Source organism: Gossypium hirsutum, chromosome A08 (genome assembly GCF_007990345.1).
Source record: "Gossypium hirsutum isolate 1008001.06 chromosome A08, Gossypium_hirsutum_v2.1, whole genome shotgun sequence".
Taxonomy (NCBI): domain Eukaryota; kingdom Viridiplantae; phylum Streptophyta; class Magnoliopsida; order Malvales; family Malvaceae; genus Gossypium; species Gossypium hirsutum.
Window position 1 is genome coordinate 27131430 of NC_053431.1, and position 22564 is coordinate 27153993.

Consider the following 22564-nt stretch of genomic DNA (forward strand, 5'->3'; position numbering starts at 1 on the left):
GTGTGTTTGTGAAAATGCCGAATGTGAATTTGGATAATATTGAGTAATGTATGTGCTTTAAAATGATGGAATGGAGTGGATGCTTTAAATGTGTTATGAACAATTATAAGTTAAATTAAGGTTTGCTAAATTACCATTGTCATTGCCGAATATACAAACATACACATGCATGTGTAATTGAAGTATGAATGTTTAGCAAGATGGTTAAACTAGTTAATTTATCGATTTAGCTCAGAAGCTAAAGGTGGAAAGGCAAGCAAGGGCAAAGAAAAGATCATCGAGTAACCGAGTTGGAACCGTCTTACCCAACACAAAGTAAGTCATCAAGCATATATTTTGTATTGATCTAAATAGACATAATGCTATGTAATCATGCTGAATGGAATGATAAATTTATATACATGTATGTATGTGGGATGAAAGTGTTGAATGAAGAGAAAAGAGGTGAGATGTATTGAGTTGTTGACCTCGGCACTAAGAGTGCAGGTATAAACATTTATGATCAGAGATTGGCGCTAAGTGTGCGGGTTTAAATTGTACAGCACTAAGTGTGCGAGTTGATTATGTAGCACTAAGTGTGCGATTGATTATGTAGCACTAAGTGTGCGACTTGATTATGTAGCACTAAGTGTGCGAATTTGATTATGTAGCACTAAGTGTGCGAGTTTGATTATGTAGCACTAAGTGTGCGAGTTTGATTATATAGCACTAAGTGTGCGAGTTGATTATATAGCACTGAGTGTGCGGACTTAATATATACGTTTGAATCATTATGGACACTAAGTGTGCGACATTATTAAGTCGATCACGGACAGCGGATCGGGTAAGTACCTTGAGTTCATGGCCAATAGGCGCTATGTTATAATTGGAGTTGAGCTTGGTAAGTTGAAACCTATGTGACAATTATAATTGAAGTCACGTACATAAGATTTATTGTGGAATAGGTGAAAGGCCGTTTAGTTGTATGATTGTAACGAAAATAAAATGATGTATGAAAATGCCTCAAATATCCTATTGATGAGTATATGGAATGTGAATGCATGATTTGGTATGAGATTGAACCGATGGGTCTGAGGAACTATGGCATGGTTCGGTATGGATGGAGTAACTAGCCTCGTTCCATCTTATTTCCTATTGTGATAATGTTATTAATGGATGGTAGTGCATTGCTTATGACTTACTGAGTTATATACTCACTCGGCGTTTCCTTGTCACCTATTTTAGGTTTCTTGGACTCGTCTCTTCTTGCGTGATCGGGCCGTCATTGGAGTCATCACACCGGCTAGCAAGTTTTGGTACTTTCTTCTTAGTCGGCTTAGGAGAACATTTCGGCATGTATAGGCTATTATGTTGTGTTGAACTTTGGTATGTAAACTTTTAGCCATGCGAAAATGGCATGAATGTTCGGTTGGGTTTGGTTTCATAACGTTAGGTCGTAAATCTTGATAATTCGACCTTTTTATGCCATATGTCATGGTTGATTATTTTGGTGTTAAAATTCATGATATGGCAATAGTGTAGTAGGGGGATGTTTGACAATGATTAGCCTTTGGCATGGCTAGTCATGATCATAATTTGTGATATGTATGAAGAATTACTAGTTAGATTAAGGAGAAATCACGAAATGGGCATAGTTGCTTTCGTAACAGATGCTGGCAGCAGCAGTGACGTGAGATTGAAAAATCACTAAAAATAGTAGGAGTGGAATTAATTGATGAATAAATTATGTATTCGAAGCTCGATGAGTCTATTTTCATATAGAAGCAACGAAAAGATCATATGGACAGTATGTTAAGAGATATTCAGGTTCTCGTGAGACAGGGCCAGAACGGTTTCTGGATTCCCTGTTCCGACTTTGGAAATTCATTATAAATTAACCAGAGATAATTAGGAGTCATACCATATATGGATAGATTCCTCTCTGGTCTAGTTTCTATAGAAACAAACGGCATCAGTATTGAAGCTCTGTCCAGGGAGATATCCAGGTCGTAATGCGCAAAGTCAGTGTAGTCGATCCCTGTAACATGGGAGACTTTGACTAATAAACTGTACTAATTGGCCCGACCAAAAATTCTAGAAAAAAATATGTAGATGGGCATATGAGTCTAGTTTCAGGGAAAAATCACGAAACTGATTTTGAGTTGTGAAACTCAAGATATGATTTTTAAAGGACTAGTAGCAGATTGGCAGTGTCTGAGAAATATTTTATAAAGGGTTTAAAGTCTGTTAACACCTCGTGTTCGACTCCGGTGTCGGTCTCGGTTCGGTGTTACATTGATGGTATCAGAGCTATGGTTGTCGGTTCTAGGACTACCATAGCACGTATGAGTCTAGCTATACATGCCGAATGTTAATGTTTAACTGTGTGATGACTTCTGACGGTTAAAATTTATGTTTTGATTAGTAAATGGATCCCGGTGTAAGAGAACCTTGGCGGATGACATTGAAAGTGTAGCGGCTGCTCCTGCACAAGGGACACCGCCTGTTGAACCTCAGTCATCTGCGAATAATCAAGGTGAGGGGGCTAAACAAGCCTTCTTTACCATGATGAATGAGTGGGTCGCGCAATATGCCCGAACCAATCCGGCTGTCCAACAATTCCCGAATTTGAATAATCCACCCAAGAGCCCGTAATGCATCAGTCAATGATTCTGGAGGCTGAGTAAGCCACCTGTAGACTTGATTAGGAAGCGCGGGGCTGAGGAGTTCAGGGCCATAGTTACTGATGATGCTGAAAGGGCCGAGTTCTGGCTTGATAACACCATTCGGGTGTTTGATGAACTGTCATGCACACCCGATGAATGTCTAAAGTGTGCTATATCCTTGTTGCGGGACTCAGCCTACTATTGGTGGAGGACCCTGATTTCCATAGTCCCAAACGAACGAGTAACTTGGGACTTCTTTCAGACGGAATTTCGAAAGAAATAATTTAGTCAACGGTTCATTGATCAAAAGCGTAAGGAATTCTTGGAACTCAAGCAAGGCCGTATGACAGTATCTGAATACGAACATGAATTCGTAAGACTCAGTAGGTATGCCCGGGAGTGCGTAGCTGATGAGGTTGCTATGTGCAAAAGATTCGAAGAAGGATTGAATGAAGATTTAAAGCTACTAATGGGTATTTTGGAAATAAAAGAATTCGTAACACTAGTCGAACGAGCCTGCAAGGCGGAAGAACTTGGAAAGGAGAAGAAGAAGGCTGAATTTGAAGCTAGAGACTATCGTAAAAGATCGACGGGTAAAGCTCCGTTCTCAGCCGTAAAGAAGTTCAGGGAGGACACTAATAAGTCGAGGATGACTGCGGGAATTTCCATCAGAGCACGACCATCGCGGACTCCCGAGCTACTTCGGTAGCTAGTTGGGCAATAATCGTCAAGAGAAACCTGAATGTCCCCAATGCGGAAGACGACACCTAGGTGAATGTTGGGGTAAGTCTATAACAGGGCCTGTACGGATGCGGTTCGAAGGACCACTTCATTAGAGATTGCACGGAGCTTGATGAGAAGAATAAGATTCAAGGTGAAGACCTAGTGGGTGACAACTAGAGGTAGACCACCGAGAATTTTAGGAGGTAGGGGTGGTAGTCAGAGAGGGACCTCTGATACGGCTGTTCGAGCCGAGAACCGTACTCCTGCTAGAGCATATGCCATTCGCGCACGAGAGGAGGCATCCTCCCCTGACGTCATCACTGGTACCTTCACTCTCTTTGATACTAATGTGATTGCATTGATTGACCCTGGCTCTACTCATTCATATGTATGGAAACCTTAGCATCCAGTAAGACTCTACCTGTTGAGTCTACTGAGTTCATAATTCGAGTGTCAAACCCTTTGGGTCAATGCGTACTTGTTGATAAAGTGTGTAAGAGATGCCCTCTAAAAATTCGAGAATCCTGTCTTCCGGCCGATTTGATGCTTTTGCCATTTGACGAATTTGCGTTTTCTTGGTTTGGATTGGTTGACCGCCATGATGCGGTTGTGAATTGCAAAAGCAAGACTATTGATTTGAGGTGCGCAAATAACGAGATAATCGAGTTGAGTCTACGGATTAGGGGGTTGCCAGCTGTAATATCAGCAATGTTGGCCCAGAAATATGTAAGAAAAGGGTGCGAAGCATACCTTGCGTATGTACTTGATGACAAAGAGTTAGAAAAGAAACCCGAATTTGTGCCGGTGGTTTGTGAATACCCGATGTTTTTCCTGAAGATTACGGGTTTCCACCTGTTCGGGAGGTAGAGTTTGGTATTGAGCTTGTACCTGGGACTACGCCGATTCGATAACTCCGTATCGTATGGCACCAACCGAGTTGAAAGAGTTAAAATCTCAGTTGCAAGAATTGACGGATAGAGGTTTTGCTCGACCAAGTTTCTCACCTTGGGGTGCACCAGTATTGTTCGTGAAAAAGAAGGACGGAACCATGAGGTTGTGCATTGACTATCGTCAACTGAATAAAGTGACGATAAAGAAAAATATCCGTTGCCGCGCATCGATGATTTGTTCGACCAACTGAAGGGAGCCTCAGTGTTCTCAAAAATAGATTTGAGATCGGGCTATTATCAGTTGCGAATTCGAGATTCGGACAACCCAAAACTGCTTTCAGAACGAGGTACGGTCACTACGAGTTCTTAGTGATGCCGTTTGGGCTCACTAATGCCCCTGCAGTATTTATGGATTTGATGAATCAGATCTTCAGACCATATTTGGATCGGTTCGTAGTTGTGTTCATTGATGACATCTTGGTCTATTCAGAGATGAGATCGAACATGCTGAACACTTGAGATTAGTGTTGCAAGTTTTGCGGGATAAGAAGTTATATGCTAAGTTCAGTAAGTGTGAGTTCTGGTTAAGAGAGGTTAGCTTCTTGGGTCATGTGGTATCCGCATCGGTATTCGAGTTGACCCGAACAAAATCTCAGCCATACTTAACTGGAAACCTCCGAGAAATATTACTGAGGTTCGGAGCTTTTTGGGACTCGCCGGTTATTACCGACGATTTGTCAAAGGTTTCTCGATGATAGCCACACCAATGACGAAGCTACTTCAAAAGAAGGATGGAGAAATGTCAGAAAGGCTTCGATCAACTGAAAACTCATTTGACTGAAGCTCCAATTTTAGTGCAACCCGAATCAGGCAAAGAGTTTGTCATTTATAGTGACGCATCCCTACTCGGGTTGGGTTGCGTATTGATGCAAGAAGGTCGAGTTGTGGCCTATGCGTCGAGACAATTGAAGCCACACGAGAGAAATTATCCAACCCATGATCTCGAGCTAGCGCCATCGTATTTGCTTTGAAAATATGGCGACATTATTTGTTTGGCGAAAAGTGCCATGTATTTTCGGATCACAAAAGTCTCAAATATTTGATGACTCAAAGAGACTTAAATCTGCGACAAAGACGTTGGCTTGAGTTGTTGAAAGATTACGAGCTTGTCATTGATTACCACCCGGGAAAGGCTAATGTGGTTGCGGACGCCTTAAGCCGGAAATCCTGTTTGCTTTACGAGCGATGAATGTGCACTTGTCTGTTCTACCGACAATGTGTTAGTACTGAATTAAAGGCCAAACCATCATTGATTCATCAAATTCGTGAAGCTCAGAAAGTCGACGATGAATGGTTGCAAAACGGGCTGAATGTATTCCGAATATGGAATCCGAATTTCAAATTGATGAGGACGATTGTTTGAGGTTCAGAAGTCGTTTGTGTGTTCCAAGAAATTCGGAACTCATTTCGATGATTCTGAACGAAGCCCATTGTAGCCGAATGTCAATTCACCCGGGGAGTACGAAAATGTACAACGATTTGAAACGTCGATTTTGGTGGCATGGTATGAAACGGGACATCTCCGACTTTGTTTCGAGATGTTTAATATGTCAACAAGTGAAAGCGGAACATCAAGTGCCTTCAGGATTACTTCAGCCGATCATGATACCCGAGTGGAAATGGGATCGAGTCACAATGGACTTTGTGTCCGGACTACCATTGTCAACAAGTAAGAAGGATGTGATTTGGGTTGTTGTTGATAGACTGACTAAGTCGGCTCACTTTATTCCCGTGCGTACGGATTTTTCATTGGCTAAACTAGCCGAATCGTATGTTTCTCAGATTGTGAGATTACATGGAGTACCTATTTCTATCGTGTCGGATAGTGATCCGGGATTCACCTGCGATTTTGGAAGAAATTGCAAGAAGCGTTGGGTACCAAGCTGCATTTTAGCACCGCTTTTCATCCACAAACCGATGGTCAATCCGAGCGGATAATTCAGATACTTGAGGATATGTTGAGATGTTGCATCCTCGAGTTTAGTGGTTCATGGGAACGATATTTACGTTTGATTGAATTCGCTTACAACAATAGTTTTCAATCAAGTATTAAGATGGCACCTTACGAGGCTTTGTACGGGCGTAAATGCCGTACACCATTGTTTTGGACCGAGCTCGGTGAAAGTAAAATTTTCGGAGCTGATTTGATTAAAGATGCCGAACGAAAGTAAAGTAATCCGTGAAAGTCTGAAGGCAGCCACAGATCGTCAGAAATCGTATGCGGACTTGAAACGAAAGGACATTGAATATCAGGTGGGAGATAAAGTGTTCCTTAAAGTTTCGCCTTGGAAAAAGGCACTCAGGTTTGGCCGTAAGGGCAAGTTGAGCCCGAGATTCATTGGGGCGTACGAAATCTCCGAACGAGTTGGTCCGGTTGCGTATAGATTGATTTTGCCCCCTGAGCTTGAAAAGATTCACGACGTCTTTCATGTTTCGATGCTTCGACGCTATCGATCTGATCCATCGCACATAATTAGCCCATCAGAGGTTGAAATTCAAGCCGATATGAGTTATGAAGAAGAACCGATACGTATCCTAGCTCGTGAAGTGAAGGAGTTGCGAAACAAAAGGGTTCCGTTAGTGAACTGTTATGGCTCAAACACGGGATCGAGGAAGCTACTTGGGAAACCGAGAGCCAATGAAAGAACGATACCAAACCTATTTACCGGTAAGATTTTCGGGGACGAAAATTTCTCAAGTGGGGGAGAGTTGTAACAGCCCAAAATTTACCCTAGTCGGGAAGTGGTTTTGGGACCGCTAAACCGAGTCACCGAAATGTTTGAATGTGATAATTATTGTCTAGAATATGTAATTATGAATGTGTGAAAATTTCAAGCTTCGATTTAGTCGATTGCATGTGAATTTAGTCAATAGGACTTATGCGAAAAAATTTTAAAATGTGATAGGTCAATGCGTAAGGACCTATTAGTGCATGTGGAAAAAGGGGGGACTTGCATGTCAAATTCCCCCCCTTTAGTAGTGGCCGGCCATGACAAATAAGGTGGACAAGGTGTGATGGGCAAAACATGTCATAGACATGTTTTGTTGGTGCATATGGGATGAATAACAAAATAAAAAGTTAATAATAAAGAAATGGAAAAAAAAGAATGATGAAAGGAAAAAAAAAGGGATCATCATTCATGTTCTTGCTAGCCGAATCTAAAGAAGAAAGAAAAATTGTTCATCTTTTATCATCCTTGGCCGAAAATGCTAAGAAGAAGGGGGAAGGGGAAGTAAGACATTCGGCCACTCCTTCTAGTCTTGAATAAGGTATGTAATGCATGGTAGCTTTTGGAAATTGTTGAATGTATTAAGCTAGTTACTAAGTCCCTTACTTAGCCCATGTTCAAATCTTGAATATTGTTGGTAACATGAGCAATCGGTCATCTTAAGTCACTATTAAGGTAAGGAAGTTTGTACTAGCTTTTGAAATTTTAGTTAATATTGAGTGAGCTATCAAGTGATTTTTGTAAACCATGTTGAAATTTCGATTTTGGGGGTAAGTATGGTTTTCGGCTATAAGAGATTAATAAGGGTGATGATTGTGTTACATGCTAAACTTAGATGAAATTGTGTGATTTGATAAATTAAAAGTAATAGTATAGTTGATGAATATATATAGATATACATATTCGGCCATCACTTAGGAGCTTATGTGATGTTGGGTTTAAGCTTTGCATATTCGGCTATATGTGTATATATACATATATATGTAAGCCCATTCGTGATATTACCTTAGGACTATGTATATATAACCGACAAAAAAATGGGGAAAACTAGCAAAGGTGAAGGCCGAATGAGCTATAGGAGGTGTGGATGACTTTTATGCATGTGGGTGTGTGTGTATGCCATTTAGTTGGTGACATTCGGCATTTCTTAATTAACATTAGAGATGAGTGAATGAAATCAGCATGTGTGTTTGTGAAAATGCCGAATGTGAATTTGGATAATATTGAGTAATGTATGTGCTTTAAAATGATGGAATGGAGTGGATGCTTTAAATGTGTTATGAACAATTATAAGTTAAATTAAGGTTTGCTAAATTACCATTGTCATTGCCGAATATACAAACATACACATGCATGTGTAATTGAAGTATGAATGTTTAGCAAGATGGTTAAACTAGTTAATTTATCGATTTAGCTCGAGAAGCTAAAGGTGGAGAGGCAAGCAAGGGCAAAGAAAAGATCATCGAGTAACCGAGTTGGAACCGTCTTACCCAACACAAAGTAAGTCATCAAGCATATATTTTGTATTGATCTAAATAGACATAATGTCTATGTAATCATGCTGAATGGAATGATAAATTTATATACATGTATGTATGTGGTGATGAAAGTGTTGAATGAAGAGAAAAGAGGTGAGATGTATTGAGTTGTTGACCTCGGCACTAAGAGTGCGGGTATAAACATTTATGATCATGAGATTGGTGCTAAGTGTGCGGGTTTAAATTGTACAGCACTAAGTGTGCGAGCTTGATTATGTAGCACTAAGTGTGCGAGCTTGATTATGTAGCACTAAGTGTGCGAGCTTGATTATGTAGCACTAAGTGTGCGAATTTGATTATGTAGCACTAAGTGTCCGAGTTTGATTATGTAGCACTAAGTGTGCGAGTTTGATTATATAGCACTAAGTGTGCGAGTTGATTATATAGCACTGAGTGTGCGGACTTAATATATACGTTTGAATCATTATGGACACTAAGTGTGCGACATTATTAAGTCGATCACGGACAGCGGATCGGGTAAGTACCTTGAGTTCATGGCCAATAGGCGCTATGTTTATAATTGGAGTTGAGCTTGGTAAGTTGAAACCTATGTGACAATTATAATTGAAGTCACGTACATAAGATTTATTGTGGAATAGGTGAAAGGCCGTTTAGTTGTATGATTGTAACGAAAATAAAATGATGTATGAAAATGCCTCAAATATCCTATTGATGAGTATATGGAATGTGAATGCATGATTTGGTATGAGATTGAACCGATGGGTCTGAGGAACTATGGCATGGTTCGGTATGGATGGAGTAACTAGCCTCGTTCCATCTTATTTCCTATTGTGATAATGTTATTAATGGATGGTAGTGCATTGCTTATGACTTACTGAGTTATATACTCACTCGGCGTTTCCTTGTCACCTATTTTAGGTTTCTTGGACTCGTCTCTTCTTGCGTGATTGGGCCGTCATTGGAGTCATCACACCGGCTAGCAAGTTTTGGTACTTTCTTCTTAGTCGGCTTAGGAGAACATTTCGGCATGTATAGGCTATTATGTTGTGTTTGAACTTTGGTATGTAAACTTTTAGCCATGCGAAAATGGCATGAATGTTCGGTTGGGTTTGGTTTCATAACGTTAGGTCGTAAATCTTGATAATTCGACCTTTTTATGCCATATGTCATGGTTGATTGTTTTGGTGTTAAAATTCATGATATGGCAATAGTGTAGTAGGGGGATGTTTGACAATGATTAGCCTTTGGCATGGCTAGTCATGATCATAATTTGTGATATGTATGAAGAATTACTAGTTAGATTAAGGAGAAATCACGAAATGGGCATAGTTGCTTTCGTAACAGGTGCTGGCAGCAGCAGTGACGTGAGATTGAAAAATCACTAAAAATAGTAGGAGTGGAATTAATTGATGAATAAATTTGTATTCGAAGCTCGATGAGTCTATTTTCATATAGAAGCAACGAAAAGATCATATGGACAGTATGTTAAGAGATATTCAGGTTCTCGTGAGACAGGGCCAGAACGGTTTCTGGATTCCCTGTTCCGACTTTGGAAATTCATTATAAATTAACCAGAGATAATTAGGAGTCATACCATATATGGATAGATTCCTCTCTGAGTCTAGTTTCTATAGAAACAAACGGCATCAGTATTGAAGCTCTGTCCAGGGAGATATCCAGGTCGTAATGCGCAAAGCTCAGTGTAGTCGATCCCTGTAACATGGGAGACTTTGACTAATAAACTGTACTAATTGGCCCAGCCAAAAATTCTAGAAAAAAATATGTAGATGGGCATATGAGTCTAGTTTCAGGGAAAAATCACGAAACTGATTTTCGAGTTGTGAAACTCAAGATATGATTTTTAAAGTGACTAGTACGCAGATTGGCAGTGTCTGAGAAATATTTTTATAAAGGGTTTGAAGTCTGTTAACACCTCGTGTTCGACTCCGGTGTCGGTCTCGGGTTCGGACTACCATAGCACGTATGAGTCTAGCTATACATGCCGAATGTTAATGTTTAACTGTGTGATGACTTCTGACGGTTAAAATTTATGTTTTGATTAGTAAATGGATCCCGGTGTACAGAGAACCTTGGCGGATGACATTGAAAGTGTAGCGGCTGCTCCTGCACAAGGGACACCGCCTGTTGAACCTCAGTCATCTGCGAATAATCAAGGTGAGGGGGCTAAACAAGCCTTCTTTACCATGATGAATGAGTGGGTCGCGCAATATGCCCGAACGAAACCGGCTGTCCAACAATTCCCGAATTTGAATAATCCACCCCAAGAGCCCGTAATGCTATCAGTCAATGATTCTGGAGGCTGAGTAAGCCACCTGTAGACTTGATTAGGAAGCGCGGGGCTGAGGAGTTCAGGGCCATAGTTACTGATGATGCTGAAAGGGCCGAGTTCTGGCTTGATAACACCATTCGGGTGTTTGATGAACTGTCATGCACACCCGATGAATGTCTAAAGTGTGCTATATCCTTGTTGCGAGACTCAGCCTACTATTGGTGGAGGACCCTGATTTCCATAGTCCCAAACGAACGAGTAACTTGGGACTTCTTTCAGACGGAATTTCAAAAGAAATATATTAGTCAACGGTTCATTGATCAAAAGCGTAAGGAATTCTTGGAACTCAAGCAAGGCCGTATGACAGTATCTGAATACGAACATGAATTCATAAGACTCAGTAGGTATGCCCGGGAGTGTGTAGCTGATGAGGTTGCTATGTGCAAAAGATTCGAAGAAGGATTGAATGAAGATTTAAAGCTACTAATGGGTATTTTGGAAATAAAAGAATTCGTAACACTAGTCGAACGAGCCTGCAAGGCGGAAGAACTTGGAAAGGAGAAGAAGAAGGCTGAATTTGAAGCTAGAGACTATCGTAAAAGATCGACGGGTAAAGCTCCGTTCTCAGCCGTAAAGAAGTTCAGGGAGGACACTAATAAGTCGAGGATGACTGCGGGAATTTCCATCAGAGCACGACCATCGACGGACTCCCGAGCTACTTCGGTAGCTAGTGTGGGCAATAACCGTCAAGAGAAACCTGAATGTCCCCAATGCGGAAGACGACACCTAGGTGAATGTTGGGGTAAGTCTATTAACAGGGCCTGTCACGGATGCGGTTCGAAGGACCACTTCATTAGAGATTGCACGGAGCTTGATGAGAAGAATAAGATTCAAGGTGAAAGACCTAGTGGAGTGACAACTAGAGGTAGACCACTGAGAATTTTAGGAGGTAGGGGTGGTAGTCAGAGAGGGACCTCTGATACGGCTGTTCGAGCCGAGAACCATACTCCTGCTAGAGCATATGCCATTCGCGCACGAGAGGAGGCATCCTCCCCTGACGTCATCACTGGTACCTTCACTCTCTTTGATACTAATGTGATTGCATTGATTGACCCTGGCTCTACTCATTCATATGTATGTGAAACCTTAGCATCCAGTAAGACTCTACCTGTTGAGTCTACTGAGTTCGTAATTCGAGTGTCAAACCCTTTGGGTCAATGCGTACTTGTTGATAAAGTGTGTAAGAGATGCCCTCTAAAAATTCGAGAATCCTGTCTTCCGGCCGATTTGATGCTTTTGCCGTTTGACGAATTTGACGTTATTCTTGGTTTGGATTGGTTGACCGCCCATGATGCGGTTGTGAATTGCAAAAGCAAGACTATTGATTTGAGGTGCGCAAATAACGAGATAATCCGAGTTGAGTCTACGGATTTGGAGGGGTTGCCAGCTGTAATATCAGCAATGTTGGCCCAGAAATATGTAAGAAAAGGGTGCGAAGCATACCTTGCGTATGTACTTGATGACAAAGAGTTAGAAAAGAAACCCGAATTTTTGCCGGTGGTTTGTGAATACCCGGATGTTTTTCCTGAAGAGTTACCGGGTTTGCCACCTGTTCGGGAGGTAGAGTTTGGTATTGAGCTTGTACCTGGGACTACGCCGATTTCGATAACTCCGTATCGTATGGCACCAACCGAGTTGAAAGAGTTAAAATCTCAGTTGCAAGAATTGACGGATAGAGGTTTTGCTCGACCAAGTTTCTCACCTTGGGGTGCACCAGTATTGTTCGTGAAAAAGAAGGACGGAACCATGAGGTTGTGCATTGACTATCATCAACTGAATAAAGTGACGATAAAGAATAAATATCCGTTGCCGCGCATCGATGATTTGTTCGACCAACTGAAGGAAGCCTCAGTGTTCTCAAAAATAGATTTGAGATCGGGCTATTATCAGTTGCGAATTCGAGATTCGGACACACCCAAAACTGCTTTCAGAACGAGGTACGGTCACTACGAGTTCTTAGTGATGCCGTTTGGGCTCACTAATGCCCCTGCAGTATTTATGGATTTGATGAATCGGATCTTCAGACCATATTTGGATCGGTTCGTAGTTGTGTTCATTGATGACATCTTGGTCTATTCGAGAGATGAGATCGAACATGCTGAACACTTGAGATTAGTGTTGCAAGTTTTGCGGGATAAGAAGTTATATGGTAAGTTCAGTAAGTGTGAGTTCTGGTTAAGAGAGGTTAGCTTCTTGGGTCATGTGGTATCCGCATCGGGTATTCGAGTTGACCCGAACAAAATCTCAGCCATACTTAACTGGAAACCTCCGAGAAATATTACTGAGGTTCGGAGCTTTTTGGGACTCGCCGGTTATTACCGACGATTTGTCAAAGGTTTCTCGATGATAGCCACACCAATGACGAAGCTACTTCAAAAGGATGGAGAAATGTCAGAAAGGCTTCGATCAACTGAAAACTCATTTGACTAAAGCTCCAATTTTAGTGCAACCCGAATCAGGCAAAGAGTTTGTCATTTATAGTGACGCATCCCTACTCGGGTTGGGTTGCGTATTGATGCAAGAAGGTCTAGTTGTGGCCTATGCGTCGAGACAATTGAAGCCACACGAGAGAAATTATCCAACCCATGATCTCGAGCTAGCCGCCATCGTATTTGCTTTGAAAATATGGCGACATTATTTGTTTGGCGAAAAGTACCATGTATTTTCGGATCACAAAAGTCTCAAATATTTGATGACTCAAAGAGACTTAAATCTGCGACAAAGACGTTGGCTTGAGTTGTTGAAAGATTACGAGCTTGTCATTGATTACCACCCGGGAAAGGCTAATGTGGTTGCGGACGCCTTAAGCCGGAAATCGCTGTTTGCTTTACGAGCGATGAATGTGCACTTGTCTGTTCTACCCGACAATGTGTTAGTAGCTGAATTAAAGGCCAAACCATCATTGATTCATCAAATTCGTGAAGCTCAGAAAGTCGACGATGAATTGGTTGCAAAACGGGCTGAATGTATTCCGAATATGGAATCCGAATTTCAAATTGATGAGGACGATTGTTTGAGGTTCAGAAGTCGTTTGTGTGTTCCAAGAAATTCGGAACTCATTTCGATGATTCTGAATGAAGCCCATTGTAGCCGAATGTCAATTCACCCGGGGAGTACGAAAATGTACAACGATTTGAAACGTCGATTTTGGTGGCATGGTATGAAACGGGACATCTCCGACTTTTTTCGAGATGTTTAATATGTCAACAAGTGAAAGCGGAACATCAAGTGCCTTCAGGATTACTTCAGCCGATCATGATACCCGAGTGGAAATGGGATCGAGTCACAATGGACTTTGTGTCCGGACTACCATTGTCAACAAGTAAGAAGGATGTGATTTGGGTTGTTGTTGATAGACTGACTAAGTCGGCTCACTTTATTCCCGTGCGTACGGGTTTTTCATTGGCTAAACTAGCCGAATCGTATGTTTCTCAGATTGTGAGATTACATGGAGTACCTATTTCTATCGTGTCGGATAGAGATCCGAGATTCACCTTGCGATTTTGGAAGAAATTGCAAGAAGCGTTGGGTACCAAGCTGCATTTTAGCACCGCTTTTCATCCACAAACCGATGGTCAATCCGAGCGGATAATTCAGATACTTGAGGATATGTTGAGATGTTGCATCCTCGAGTTTAGTGGTTCATGGGAACAGTATTTACCTTTGATTGAATTCGCTTACAACAACAGTTTTCAATCAAGTATTAAGATGGCACCTTACGAGGCTTTGTACGGGCGTAAATGCCGTACACCATTGTTTTGGACCGAGCTCGGTGAAAGTAAAATTTTCGGAGCTGATTTGATTAAAGATGCCGAACGGAAAGTAAAAGTAATCCGTGAAAGTCTGAAGGCAGCCACAGATCGTCAGAAATCGTATGCGGACTTGAAACGAAAGGACATTGAATATCAGGTGGGAGATAAAGTGTTCCTTAAAGTTTTGCCTTGGAAAAAGGCACTCAGGTTTGGCCGTAAGGGCAAGTTGAGCCCGAGATTCATTGGGCCGTACGAAATCTCCGAACGAGTTGGTCCGGTTGCGTATAGATTGATTTTGCCCCCTGAGCTTGAAAAGATTCACGACGTCTTTCATGTTTCGATGCTTCGACGCTATCGATCTGATCCATCGCACATAATTAGCCCATCAGAGGTTGAAATTCAAGCCGATATGAGTTATGAAGAAGAACCGATACGTATCCTAGCTCGTGAAGTGAAGGAGTTGCGAAACAAAAGGGTTCCGTTAGTGAACTTGTTATGGCTCAAACACGGGATCGAGGAAGCTACTTGGGAAACCGAGAGCTCAATGAAAGAACGATACTCAAACCTATTTACCGGTAAGATTTTCGGGGACGAAAATTTCTCAAGTGGGGGAGAGTTGTAACATCCCAAAATTTACCCTAGTCGGGAAGTGGTTTTGGGACCGCTAAACCGAGTCACCGAAATGTTTGAATGTGATAATTATTGTCTAGAATATGTAATTATGAATGTGTGAAAATTTCAAGCTTCGATTTAGTCGATTGCATGTGAATTTAGTCAATAGGACTTATGCGAAAAAAATTTTAAAATGTGATAGGTCAATGCGTAAGGACCTATTAGAGCATGTGGAAAAAGGGGGGACTTGCATGTCAAATTCCCCCCTTTAGTAGTGGCCGGCCATGACAAATAAGGTGGACAAGGTGTGATGGGCAAAACATGTCATAGACATGTTTTGTTGGTGCATATGGGATGAATAACAAAATAAAAAGTTAATAATAAAGAAATGGAAAAAAAAGAATGATGAAAGGAAAAAAAAGGGATCATCATTCATGTTCTTGCTAGCCGAATCTAAAGAAGAAAGAAAAATTGTTCATCTTTTATCATCCTTGGCCGAAAATGCTAAGAAGAAGGGGGAAGGGGAAGTAAGACATTCGGCCACTCCTTCTAGTCTTGAATAAGGTATGTAATGCATGGTAGCTTTTGGAAATTGTTGAATGTATTAAGCTAGTTACTAAGTCCCTTACTTAGCCCATGTTCAAATCTTGAATATTGTTGGTAACATGAGCAATCGGTCATCTTAAGTCACTATTAAGGTAAGGAAGTTTGTACTAGCTTTTGAAATTTTAGTTAATATTGAGTGAGCTATCAAGTGATTTTTGTAAACCATGTTGAAATTTCGATTTTGGGGGTAAGTATGGTTTTCGGCTATAAGAGATTAATAAGGGTGATGATTGTGTTACATGCTAAACTTAGATGAAATTGTGTGATTTGATAAATTAAAAGTAATAGTATAGTTGATGAATATATATAGATATACATATTCGGCCATCACTTAGGAGCTTATGTGATGTTGGGTTTAAGCTTTGCATATTCGGCTATATGTGTATATATACATATATATGTAAGCCCATTCGTGATATTACCTTAGGACTATGTATATATAACCGACAAAAAAATGGGGAAAACTAGCAAAGGTGAAGGCCGAATGAGCTATAGGAGGTGTGGATGACTTTTATGCATGTGGGTGTGTGTGTATGCCATTTAGTTGGTGACATTCGGCATTTCTTAATTAACATTAGAGATGAGTGAATGAAATCAGCATGTGTGTTTGTGAAAATGCCGAATGTGAAATTTGGATAATATTGAGTAATGTATGTGCTTTAAAATGATGGAATGGAGTGGATGCTTTAAATGTGTTATGAACAATTATAAGTTAAATTAAGGTTTGCTAAATTACCATTGTCATTGCCGAATATACAAACATACACATGCATGTGTAATTGAAGTATGAATGTTTAGCAAGATGGTTAAACTAGTTAATTTATCGATTTAGCTCGAGAAGCTAAAGGTGGAGAGGCAAGCAAGGGCAAAGAAAAGATCATCGAGTAACCGAGTTGGAACCGTCTTACCCAACACAAAGTAAGTCATCAAGCATATATTTTGTATTGATCTAAATAGACATAATGTCTATGTAATCATGCTGAATGGAATGATAAATTTATATACATGTATGTATGTGGTGATGAAAGTGTTGAATGAAGAGAAAAGAGGTGAGATGTATTGAGTTGTTGACCTCGGCACTAAGAGTGCGGGTATAAACATTTATGATCATGAGATTGGTGCTAAGTGTGCGGGTTTAAATTGTACAGCACTAAGTGTGCGAGCTTGATTATGTAGCACTAAGTGTGCGAGCTTGATTATGTAGCACTAAGTGTGCGAGCTTGATTATGTAGCACTAAGTGTGCGAATTTGATTATGTAGCACTAAGTGTCCGAGTTTGATTATGTAGCACTAAGTGTGCGAGTTTGATTATATAGCACTAAGTGTGCGAGTTGATTATATAGCACTGAGTGTGCGGACTTAATATATACGTTTGAATCATTATGGACACTAAGTGTGCGACATTATTAAGTCGATCACGGACAGCGGATCGGGTAAGTACCTTGAGTTCATGGCCAATAGGCGCTATGTTTATAATTGGAGTTGAGCTTGGTAAGTTGAAACCTATGTGACAATTATAATTGAAGTCACGTACATAAGATTTATTGTGGAATAGGTGAAAGGCCGTTTAGTTGTATGATTGTAACGAAAATAAAATGATGTATGAAAATGCCTCAAATATCCTATTGATGAGTATATGGAATGTGAATGCATGATTTGGTATGAGATTGAACCGATGGGTCTGAGGAACTATGGCATGGTTCGGTATGGATGGAGTAACTAGCCTCGTTCCATCTTATTTCCTATTGTGATAATGTTATTAATGGATGGTAGTGCATTGCTTATGACTTACTGAGCTATATACTCACTCGGCGTTTCCTTGTCACCTATTTTAGGTTTCTTGGACTCGTCTCTTCTTGCGTGATCGGGCCGTCATTGGAGTCATCACACCGGCTAGCAAGTTTTGGTACTTTCTTCTTAGTCGGCTTAGGAGAACATTTCGGCATGTATAGGCTATTATGTTGTGTTTGAACTTTGGTATGTAAACTTTTAGCCATGCGAAAATGGCATGAATGTTCGGTTGGGTTTGGTTTCATAACGTTAGGTCGTAAATCTTGATAATTCGACCTTTTTATGCCATATGTCATGGTTGATTGTTTTGGTGTTAAAATTCATGATATGGCAATAGTGTAGTAGGGGGATGTTTGACAATGATTAGCCTTTGGCATGGCTAGTCATGATCATAATTTGTGATATGTATGAAGAATTACTAGTTAGATTAAGGAGAAATCACGAAATGGGCATAGTTGCTTTCGTAACAGGTGCTGGCAGCAGCAGTGACGTGAGATTGAAAAATCACTAAAAATAGTAGGAGTGGAATTAATTGATGAATAAATTTTGTATTCGAAGCTCGATGAGTCTATTTTCATATAGAAGCAACGAAAAGATCATATGGACAGTATGTTAAGAGATATTCAGGTTCTCGTGAGACAGGGCCAGAACGGTTTCTGGATTCCCTGTTCCGACTTTGGAAATTCATTATAAATTAACCAGAGATAATTAGGAGTCATACCATATATGGATAGATTCCTCTCTGAGTCTAGTTTCTATAGAAATAAACGGCATCAGTATTGAAGCTCTGTCCAGGGAGATATCCAGGTCGTAATGCGCAAAGCTCAGTGTAGTCGATCCCTGTAACATGGGAGACTTTGACTAATAAACTGTACTAATTGGCCCGGTCAAGAATTCTAGAAAAAAATATGTAGATGGGCATATGAGTCTAGTTTCAGGGAAAAATCACGAAACTGATTTTTGAGTTGTGAAACTCAAGATATGATTTTTAAAGCGACTAGTACGCAAATTGGCAGTGTCTGAGAAATATTTTTATAAAGGGTTTGAAGTCTGTTAACACCTCGTGTTCGACTCCGGTGTCGGTCTCGGGTTCGGGGTGTTACAATTTACATCCCTTTTACAAATAAATTTAGCATGTTTAATAGTTAAATCAAAGCATCTTAGTATATAATTAGGTTTTCATACTTCAAGTAGTAATTTATGTATTCTAATAGCTTTTATTACATTTTATATATCTAAATAAGGTTAGATGGTCTTGTAGGTCAAGTCCGAAGCTAAAGATACATATTCAGGCAAAAACTGATGCCTATGTCACAACACCAAGACACTAATTCCCCAACATCGAAGACAGAAGCCAAAAATAAGTTTGGAGCGAAATTAGTCTCGATGTTGCGACACGCTCCCTGTTTTATCACGACATTTGATCCGATGTTACAATACCACCCCTATGTAACCCAAAAGCTCCCTGTATGAGGCAGTTTCACTCTAAGGACTAGTATTTGTCCTAGTCAAACTCTAAGCACTTCAAGGATAATTTAGGCACTTTAATATTCCGAGTTTAGCCTAATTGTAATAAATTTAGACACACAATTTTAAGGAGATAGAAAATATACTTAGTGTTTTAATTTCATTCTTAGATTTGACTTAGGGTGTTTTATGTTCTTGTAATCAGAATATCCTACTCCGAAGTGAGACTCTCGTGAGTGGAGATTGTTCCAGAGCCACGCTTTCAACAACAAATTGAAGAGTATCTCTTTCAGCTATTTGAGAGATGAAGAAATTAAACCCTAAGCTTGATGACCCTATGAAGTTATTTAGGTGGGAACTAACCCAAAATTGGTATGACATGTTCATGAACAGTTGAAACAAAAAAAAATATATAGACTTTTTCAGCACCTTTTTAACTCAAATTCATGTAGTTTCATAGTAATTCTTGTCAAAAAATATATAATAATTATAAAATAAATAAATTGCACTTAAATTACTAAAATATTGGATTTTAATTAATTTTGTAATAAATTTTCATAAATTTTGATTTATTTTCGAAAGATTTGCATAAAAGGTGATAATTGTCTTGATAGACACTACTAGAAGCATAAAACTGTGAAGCAATTTTTGAAGCATTGAGGCAAATTAATTTTTAGCCTAAGACGGTCCAAATAATGAATATTACTAGATAATATAATTAATTTTAATTTTAATTCTAATTCAATTTATTTTTGGTTAAATAATAATTATTAATTAAATTATGAAATGAGGCCCAATTGTATTGACCGAAAGACTGATCCAACTGAGCAAATGGGCTGCCTAAAACCATCTAGCATGTTGACCCAATCAGTTCAAATTAGCTGATTATTATGCTTGCAAATCAGTCCTTAAATTTTTCTTGAAATTGCATTCAAACCCCTCCACTTTCTATGCTTTTAAAGATTCACCCCCAAGCAAAATTTAGCAAGCTTGAAACCTTCAAACTTGCCACATGTGTGGCTAGCCAAGGGGGTCAATGGCAGCTAATTTTTTTTGCTATTTTTAGCAACCAAGCGTACCTATAAATACCCCATTTTCTACTCATTTTAGCATACCTCTCACACTTTTATTCCACACTTCTCTTTCTTTTTCTCTCTTCCAGATCTTCTTTTGCTTTCCATTTTTCCCTTGCATCCCCTTACCGATTTTCCTCTTGGAAAGAGCCTTTCAACCACCATTGGTAGCAGCATGCAAGTGCTTGTCGAAGCCTCAGTTCAACAAGAATGAGCGGAGAAAGAGGAGCGAAGCAAACTAGTTAGACTTCGGAGAAACATGGATTTGATTCTAGTTTTCTATCCTTTAACTTTTATTGTTATTATGAACATGTCTATGAATATTTGTTATTTTGTTATTCTAAATTTAATTAATATGGCTTAAATTTAATTAGTGTTAAGTTGATTGCATTTTTCCCGCTTAATTTATTAAAATTATGTTTGTGTTGTTATAGGTCTTGGTAAATTGTTTGATTAAGTAAAACCATGATTATGCTATTCCTACATTACAATTGTAAGGTAACCAATGAATTAATTATTAATCATATTGAAATTGTAATTAATTGAAACAATACTTAATCAATGCATGTTTAATCTTCTAAGATAGCTGAGGGTTAAATTAGCAACAATATCAAATGGTATATTAGCCTTGCATAACTTGCAAGATTATTGTGATTAAACTGTTTCAATGTAGGTATATATTATTACCTCAGTTAATCTTTTACTTGCTTATTTAAATCGATTAATTGTTTGAATTGGCAAAGTGATATGTTCAAGATATTAGTTAATTTAGTAAGTCTGTATGTGCTATAGTTAACAAGTTACCAAGTTGCCGTGAATTTATTAGTAACAACATGAACATTGTTTTAGTAATATTAAGTTAAGAAATGTAATTAATGTAACACAATTATGTTATCTTGATTAAAACCATCTTTTGAAATCGTGCATTAGAACTTTTATTTTTATTTTATTTTATTTTACTGAGTTAAATTTTAGTTTTTAATCACTTCTTCAAAATCAAAATATTTTTATTCACCAAAGTGTTTTTAATTGTATTTCATAAATATTTTCTTACACAATTCCTGTGGGTACGATAACTCGACATTTACTTGTCATTTTATTACTTGTTGCAATTGTGTACACTTACACATTTTCATCATTCCAAGTTTTTGGCACCGTTCCTGGGGACTGTTTTAAAATTCATCATTTGTGAATTTGTTAATTTTTCATTTTGGTTTATTTGTCTATTTCAATTTTAACTTCATTAATTTTTTCTATGTTTGTTTCAGGTGTTTATGAGTATTAATTGAATCATCGATTTTCTCCCCATAGACCTTGAGATTGAAAGAACTTTTCGACAATGAAGAAGACAAGCAGTTTAGAGAAAGACCAAAGAGATGAACTATGAAAATCTAAATCAAGTAAACGGAGCAAACCCTGATCAAAATCCTATCCTTATTACTGATGATATGGATAGAACCTTAAGACAGTATGTCGTGCCAGTGTTTCATAATCTTAATTTGGGTATTAGGAGACCTAAATTGAGGCACAACAGTTTTAGCTGAAGCCAGTCATGTTCCAAATGCTTCAAACAGTGGGCCAATTCAGTGGAATGCCTACTGAAAATCCTCACCTTCACTTAAAACTATTTATGAAGGTGAGTGATTCTTTCAAGTTAGCCGCAGTTCCCAAAGGTGGACTATGATTAAAGTTGCTCCCATATTCGCTGAAAGACAGAGCTCAAGCTTGGTTGAACTTATTGCCACCACATTCTATTATCACATAGCAAGAATTAGCAAAAAAAATTCCTCATGAAGTATTTCCAACCTAGCAAGAATGCTAAGTTGAGGAACGAGATCACTACTTTCCAACAAATAGATGACGAGTCTTTATTTGAGGCATGGGAAAGGTACAAAGAATTATTACAAAAGTGCCCTCATCATGGAGTCTCGTATTGCATCAAACTTGAGACATTCTATAATGGTCTCAATGCTCACACGAGAATGGTAGTGGATGCTTCTACTAATGGTACTCTCCATTCTAATTCTTATAAAGAGGCTTATGAAATCATTGAGAGGATTGCCAGCAACAATTACCAGTGGCCAACCAATCGAGCAGCATCAGGAAGACGAGTCACTAGAGTACATGAAGTGGATGCTCTCACTTCACTTGCATCTCAGGTATCTTCAATTTCTTTAATACTTAAAAATTTTACCACTAATAGGTTTAATAGTTTTGCAGCACAACCACCCAATCAATTTGAAAATGTAGCTTAAGTTTATTATGGGGAAGGTCATTTGTCTGAAGAATGTCCATCAAACCTAGAATCTATTTATTACATGGTTAATCAAAACCAGAACCGAGGAAGGCAAGGACTACAATCCAATT

The 22564-nt window shown here is 39.2% G+C and overlaps 1 non-coding gene across 1 annotated transcript; it reads right to left on the reverse strand.

The window, feature by feature from the left end:
• Nucleotides 1–22017: 22017 nt before the first annotated feature.
• Nucleotides 22018–22124, reverse strand: LOC121205508 (small nucleolar RNA R71). The gene has a single exon (XR_005900584.1). It is a non-coding gene; the product is annotated as a small nucleolar RNA R71 (small nucleolar RNA).
• Between the last annotated feature and the right edge of the window lie 440 nt (nucleotides 22125–22564).